The following is a 7,970-nucleotide window of genomic DNA, read 5'->3' on the forward strand; positions in this document are numbered from 1 at the left end:
GAAGAGGTAGGTCAGAGTCTATGGCCATACCACCCTGAACGTGCCCGATCTCGTCGGATCTCGGAAGCTAAGCAGGGTCGGGCCTGGTTAGTACTTGGATGAGAGAGGCCAGAATCAATCAGAATTCACAGTCTGGGCCTGAACAAAGGACTGTAAGCAGGACTGCAAGAATTTTTATGTTTTCTACATTAGACTCTGAGCTTCTGGAAATCAGGGATCTTTTGTGATTTTTTTTCTTTTCTTTTTTTTTTTTGAGAGAGGCACAGAGAGAGTGCCTGTGGGGTGGGGGAGGGGCAGAGGGAGAAGGAGAGAGAGAGAGAATCTTAAGCAGGCTCCACACCCAGCACAGAGCCCCACCCGGGGCTTAATCTCAGGACGCTGAGATCATGACCTGAGCTGAAATCGAGAGTTGGATGCTTAACTGACTGAGCCACCCAGGGGCCCCTGTGATTTTTCTTTGTATGCAAAGATTCGTAACAAATGTTTCACAATAAAATGTTTGAGTACACAAATTAAAAAAAAAAAGTTTAAAGTAGTGGCCTTGAGGATTATTCTCCAATCCTAAAATGTCGGACTTGTGTTCTGGACTTCCTCCTTGTCTTTACTACTCACAGTGGAGCTCGTGGTTCTTCCTGTTCCTCCCATAAGCCAGGCTGGGTCAGTGACAGAGAAAATCGCTCACTTGGTTCTCGGTGTACTGATTAATCAGGCTTATTCCTGGGTTGATAAGATCAGGGCCTCAATGTAGAACATTACATTAACTATAATTATGTCCCAACTTCTTGTGATTATGCTATTTCCTTGGTGAAATGCTGGCATTTCTTTGGATGGTAAAGCAAGTGATTTATAAAAGATGAATGCATACATCCCTTACTTGCAATGATAGCATTTGGAACTTGCCAGTGCCCACAGATGAAGTCAGTAAGGCAGTGCCTCTGAAACCCTTTGAGCTGTGTTATGTGTAAATCCTGTCACAGCAGAGAAGGGTTTGCCCTTGGAACACCTCCCTGTTTACTTTGCTGGTCTTTAGCGTCCCAGAGGATAAGTTGTCATATTTCCTTTATTACAAATGTACTAAGCAATTTATAGTCTTTATTTAACTGTATATTAACAGCAAGTCCCCCTAGCTCCATTGCCATATTTACATTGTGTGTCTTTGCAACATGGTGGGAGGAGATAGTGCTATTGGCTAGTTTAGGAATAAGGAGAGACCACAGGGACATGGAGAAGAGTCCAACTGCTGGAAAAGCCCATTTGGATGCTCACTGGGGAAGCTTGAGATGGAAGGAAAAACTCCAGATACTAGGATTTGCCTATGAAAATCCCACACCGCCCATGGTGGACGCCAGAGCGGTGCCTGCCACGGTAGCTACATGTTAGAATCACCTGGCACACTTTGAAGACCAGACCAGAAGCTGAGACCATACTCCAGAGCAATTAAGTCACAATCTCAGGTGAGTGAAACACAGATATTAGTATATTCATAACTTTTAACATTTCCCAAACAACTAAAACGTGAAGCTAAGTTTGAGAACCACTGCTATAGACGGAACCTTTTAAGCTTATTTTTGAAGATTCAAGACATGTTCTTTTTGGGAGAGGAATATGTTTTGAGATAAATCTAGAAGAGTTTTTGTGGAGGAAAGATCTTTTGGGCTAAGCTTCTCATTCTTTGTTTGAAAAAGTCGAGGCCAAGAGAATTTAAATGATTTGCCTCAAATTCCACTGAATCAGTGAAAAAGTGATCCTTGATATCTTGCCTTCTTTGTATGTGTTGGGTCTTCCCTTAGTCTTACTTTCTTAGGTCTTGTCCAAAAACAATGTTTCAGAGTATCTTAGACCCAGGGAAGAAGTAGTAAATATCAAGTGAGATAATGTGTGAGAAAGCCCTCATAAATTTCAGAGCATCATCTAAATGAGAAAGATCTGTATTATTGATATGAGAGATGGGTCATAGAATCCAATGAAATGGAAATGAAAATAATTCAACCCAAGTCATTTTAACCAGGCTTGAAGATTGGGCTCATGGCTGGATGGGGAAGAGGGCAGAGCCACTGGACACACCCTCTCTCTCTAGCTAGTTGGAACCCACGCTTTTCCTCAGGAACCCACGCTTTTCCTCCGGAACCCACGCTTTTCCTCCTTTCAGTCCTTCTTGGCCAGAAGGTGTCACTGTAGAAAATGCTAAGAATAGAGACTGGCTTTGGCAGGGTACCTTGCTGATTTTCAGAGCCCTGCACCTGGGATGGAGCCCCAGATTCCCACTGAAACTATTTCTTTCATCGGTGCAGTAAGTAGCCAAACTTTACTCCCCAAATGTGGCTCCTGAGTGCTCAGAACAGCGTTAACTGGAATTCTCACCACGGAAGAGAATAAAATGCAAAATGAGAATACAGAAGTGAAAAAAAACTTGAAGGAACTTTTAGGATCATCATTTCCACCTTATCATTTTACAGAATGAGAAAACTGAGGCTCGGGGAGCAGAAGTGATTGTGTGAGGTTGTTCCGCCAGCTAGGAGCAGAGCTGGAACTGGGTCTGGAATCAGAGGACCGTAAAATTCCCATGTTCTTCCTTCTGCATCACGTTGTGTGATCACTTGGAGTGCAGACTGTATCACAGCAGGTCATGGGGAGCAGCATCCCCACAGAATGATGTGTGCGACAGGTTTGATTTATGGAGGGGGGAGGGTGATGTCAGGAAAGGTGTAGTGTTTAGGATGCTGCTCCTGGGGGACTTTGAGCTGCCCCAACGTGATGCAGGGAAACTGGCTGAAGAGCAGTTTGCATAGGCCAGCACACTGGTGGCCCAGGTCATTAGATCAGTTGACCTCCTTCCCTTTCATTGGTAAAAGGGAAACATCCACCCTAGAGTTTAGTGAGAGTAGGGAGTCCACACACCTGGACTCTCAACTTTCTCTGCAGCCAGGGGTAGAATTGGAAAAACCCTCCACTAAGCCTTGCCTTTTCACTTCCCTTTTATGACTTCTAACAAACTACCTGCTTGGAGGGTAGAGAGGGTGTTTTCTCTTTTTATTGTACCCCTTTCTCATTTCCAGCAGAGACTGGCACATAGAGTTGATGCCTGACTGACTGAATGAACATCCTAGTAAGGAGTGGTTTCTTTAAAATTCATCCGCTCATCTAGAGCTCAGTATAGAACCTTCTTGTTGATGTTTTAGAGAGTCCACTCTGTAATAACACTTCAAGAATGACTCCACTCAGAAGAGCTCTCGAGGGACTAGTTTTTTCCTCCTGATTAGTAAGTGCCCTTCAAATACACTGAATCTCTCTTTAAAGAGATAAGGGCCAAAAATTCTTTTTCTTTTTCTTCTTTTTTTTTAAATTTCTATTTTTATATTTTAGAGAGAGAGAAGATATGTGAGCAGGGGTTGGGGGGTCGGGACAGATGGAGAGGAGAGTCCTAAGCAGGCTTCATGCCCAGCGCAGAGCCTGACACAGGGCTCAATCTCACGACCCTGGGATCATGACCTGAGCCAAAATCAAGAATCAGATGCTTAACTGACTGAGCCACCCAGGAGCCCCAAAAATTCTTTTTAAGTTCTAAAAGTCAAACAATAGGGTAAGTAGGAAAATATTTTGGACCTACCATCCCTTCTATCTTGTAACTTAATGAATTAGTGTCTTCTTTGGATAAACTAGATGTTTGCACTCCTTCCATGAACAATAGAATATAAGTATTGTTTTATATATGTAGGGTATGTTTTCATTATAATGATGAAAAGTAATAGATTATTGTCCCTACTATATTGTAACTTAATGGAGGATTATAACTCAACCAGTAAAGAAGCCATAACATTGCCTTTGGTTGACACCTTCCAAGTTTTAATTGGTTTTATAAAAAAGAACCCCATACACAAAGTTTGCTCACTCAGTGATCTTGGTGATCATTTTGTAGCCTGGCTATGTTAGAAGGTGTACTAGGATATCACACGGCTCAATGCTAGATGTTCCAGATAGGTGATGAAGATAAAAGAAAATAGAGTAAATTATAAGAGCTTGTGATTTGTTCTTCCTCGTTAACTAAAGAGAAAGAACTGAGGTTTCCTTGCTGTGCAAAATGCAGACACTGGGCAAAGAACAGGCAAACACCTAAACACAGAGGCACTAGAGAAAGGAAAAGATAATTTGTTGATTTGGGAAGAGAACTTAATAGTTACAGAAGGATCTAAAAATGATGATGAGTTAATACATTTTGACTGGAGATGGGGCTGAGTGCCTCCCATGGGAGTGGGAGCAGGGAGGGAGGAAAGCCAATGAAGGGTGCTGGTGGTAGTAGGCGAGAAGGAGGTGGGCAGGGGCTGAGGGAGGGAGTGAGAGAAGCTGACACTCAAGGGAGGGGAAGGAAGCAGAGGGCGTCTTAAATAAAAAATGAAAAAAAAAATTTGCTGGACATTTCTCCAAAGAAGATATATAAATGGTCAACAAGCACCTGGAAAGATGCTCAGCATCATTAGTCATTAGGGACATGCAAATCAAAACCAGAGTGGGATATCATTTCCTATCTCCTGGGATGGCTATAATCAAAGCAAAACCTAAGGGTTGGGAGGATGTGGGGAAGTTGGAACCCTCCCTGGGGTGGGTGGTTCAACTGTGGATGACAACACTTTGGCAGTTCCTCGAAAAGTTAAACATAGAATTATCATATGATCCAGCAATTCCACTCCAAGGTATATACCCCAAAGGATTGAAAACAGGTTTTCAAACAAAAACATACACACGAACGTTTATAGCAGCACTGTTCACAGCAGCCAATAGTTAGAAACAACCCAAACATCCCCTACCTGATGAGTAAGGAAAATGTGTTTGTTTCCATACAATAGGAATATGATCCAGCCATAACAAAGGAATAAAGCACTGTCACGTGCTTCAAAAACATGGCGTTCAGTGAAAGAAGCACAAAAGGTCACGTATTGAATCCATTTCAGTTAAGTATCTAGAGTAGGCAAATCCATAAAGGCAGAAAGCCGATCAGGGTTGCCAGGGCCTCGGTGGAGGGAGGAATGGAGAGGGACTGCTTAAAGGGTATGGGGTGCCCTTTTGGGGTGATGAAAATGTTTTGGAACTACATAGACCTAAGGTTGAATAACATGGTGAATATACTAAATATACTGAATTGTACACTTTAAAATGGTAAAAATCATGACTCATATGTTATGTGAATTTTATCTCAAAAAAGAAGTTTTACTAGAATTTAAAAAGGTACTCCAGGGGCACCTGGGTGGCTCAGTGGGTTAAGCATCTGACTCTTGATCTCAGCCTAGGTCTTGATCTAAGGTCATGAGTTTAAGCCCCATGTTGGGCTCCACATTGGGCTCCATGCTGGGTGTAGAGCCTACTTAAAAAAAGTTATAATAGGGGCATCTGGGTGGCTCAGTCGTTAAGCATCTGCATTCGGCTTGGGTCATGATCCCAGGGTCCTGGGATCGAGCCCCACATCGGGCTCCCTGCTCGATGGGGAGTCTGCTTCTCCCTCTCCCACTCCCCCTGCTTGTGTTCCCTCTCTCGCTGTGTCTCTCTCTGTCAAATAAATAAAATCTTTTTTTAAAAAAAAGTTATAATAAAAAAAATAATAAGGTACTCCATTTCCTCCGTTGCAACCTTTTGGCCTTTTCTCAGGAGATTGATTAGAAGTTTGAATTGTTCTCAGTTTGTTTGTTTTTTTTTAAATTTTTAAAAGATTTTATTTCTTTGAGATAGAGCATGAGTGGGGGGTGGGGTGGGGGGGTGGGGGAGGAGCAGAGAGAGAGGGAGAAGCAGACTCCCGCCTAAGTAGGTTGCTAGATGTTGATGTGGGGCTTGATTCCAGGACCTAGGAATCACGACCTGAGCCGAAGGCAGATGCTTAACCCACTGAGCCACCCAGGCGCCCCTCAATTTATGGTTTTTTGTTTATTTATGGGTAAGACAAACCAGATATCTGTAATATTTAGGTAAGAGACACTTTATTTTAATTTTTAAATGTTTTAAGTATTTTTCTTGGGGCGCCTGGGTGGCTCAGTCGTTAAGCGTCTGCCTCTGGCTCAGATCATGATCCCAGGGTCCTGGGATTGAGTCCCGCATCGGGCTCCCTGCTCAGCAGGGGGTCTGCTTCCTCTGACCCTCTTCCCTCTCGTGCTCTCTGTCTCTCATTCTCTCTCTCTCAAATAAATAAAATCTTTAAAAAAAATAGTATCTAGGTGGGGCGCCTGGGTGGCTCAGTCATTAAGCGTCTGCCTTTGGCTCAGGTCATGATCCCGGGGTCCTGGGATCGAGCCCCACATCAGGCTCCCTGCTCTGCTGGAAGCCTGCTTCTCCCTCTCCCACTTCCCCTGCTTGTGTTCCCTCTCTCGCTGTGTCTCTCTCTGTCAGATAAATAAATAAAGTCTTAAAAAAAAAAAATGTTTTAAGTATTTTTCTGGACAAAATTATCGCTGTTTCGTTTTCTGGGTTAGAATGTTTAGTGCTCAGTCACTCATTGTGTGTTACCAGAGTAGAGCAAACTTGGAAACAGATTCCTTGCTAAGGAATCTGCTCATTTGGCTCACCTCTGATGGTGTGTGGCATGATAGTCAAGTGTGAATTCTGAATACATCTCTCTTTTCAGAAGAGTACATCCTTAGACCTGATTGTGTAGAAAGTATGTGTTTGAGGTTCAGAAGGCTTGAATGTTGGCCAGCCATTTGCCACCACTGCCAAGCCTGAGAGTATGGAGGCATGCAGAGTGACATTCGTGTGACTCATGCACGCTCCAGGGCTGCTCATCAGGGTGGTAAGGATTGTTACTATGACTTTGGCTCCACGTCCCTGTGTGAATTCCCCACCCTGCTGAGCTGGGCTGGACCATGTGTGAGTCACATGGGTGACCTTTGCACCTCTGGCCCAGTGCCTGTTAGATCCCTTGGGCACAGTGAATTTTGTAAATTACAGCTCCCTCCTCCCCTCCCTCTTCTCACTGATTGCAGAAAAGCTTAGACACATAGTTGTAGATTTTCGAAGGAAATATACTTTCCTGGCATAAGTTTTGTGCATTGCCCTGACTTCTGATTTGATCTTCTTTTCCGGTTCATATATGGTGGGTTATCTTTTTTTGTTTTTTCCATTTAGTTTTCTGTAGTGTGTATGTATTTGTAAATTGTAATTCACATTTTTGGACTAAGAGACCAAAAAAAGAGCCCGGGGATAAAATCCATTTCCCTATTACCTCAAAAGATAGTGAGTGGTGTAGATTGCGGTCCTCCTACCTGCTCCCTCACAGCACGCATGTGCACAGACACATGCATACATTATGCCGAGGACACACTGCAAGGTCCACGGTCTTCAGAGTGAGGCCTCTTATGATAAAGTTGCACACTGAAGTTTTGATTCAGAACTGCTCATCAGAACTCGACCCAGAGCGGCCTTCATTCATCTCCTTGTTCCGCAGACTGTAGATGAGTGGATTCAGCATGGGGGTCACCACGGCGTAAAAGAGCATCACCACCTTGTCCTGCTCGGCCGAGGCTGGGGAGCGGGGCTGCATGTAGGTAGCCAGGGCCATCCCGTAAGACATGGAGGCCACAGTGAGGTGGGAGGCACAGGTCCCGGAGGCTTTGCGGCATCCCCCCGTGGAGTGGATCCGCAGAATGTCTGCCACAATGTAGGCATAGGACAGTGAGACCAGGCAGCAGAGCACCAGCACACTGGAGGCCAGTATGACCACCTGGCTGAGGGTGACGTCAACGCAGGCCAAGCGGACGAATGCCAGCGTCTCACAGGCCACGTGGTTCAGCATGCGGTGTCCACAGGTGGGCAGGCGCATGGTGACCACCGTCTCCACCACAGAATTTGCCAGGCCTACGAGCCAAGAGACAGCTGCCAGCCCAGCCCAGCACCTTGGGCTCATCACTGCCACGTAGCGCAAGGGGTCACAGACAGCCACGTAGCCGTCATAGGCCATAGCGGCCAGCAGCAGGAAGTCGGTACCCCCCAGG

General features: G+C 44.8%; 1 pseudogene; it reads right to left on the reverse strand.

Moving 5' to 3' along the window:
- Window positions 1-7,332: 7,332 nt before the first annotated feature.
- On the reverse strand, window positions 7,333-7,963 carry LOC102729397 (olfactory receptor-like protein OLF3; annotated as a pseudogene).
- Window positions 7,964-7,970: the final 7 nt, after the last annotated feature.

The sequence above is a fragment of the Leptonychotes weddellii genome, unplaced genomic scaffold, assembly GCF_054177405.1.
Source record: "Leptonychotes weddellii isolate Sample4059 unplaced genomic scaffold, ASM5417740v2 HiC_scaffold_9600, whole genome shotgun sequence".
In the NCBI taxonomy this organism is placed as follows: Eukaryota; Metazoa; Chordata; class Mammalia; order Carnivora; family Phocidae; genus Leptonychotes; species Leptonychotes weddellii.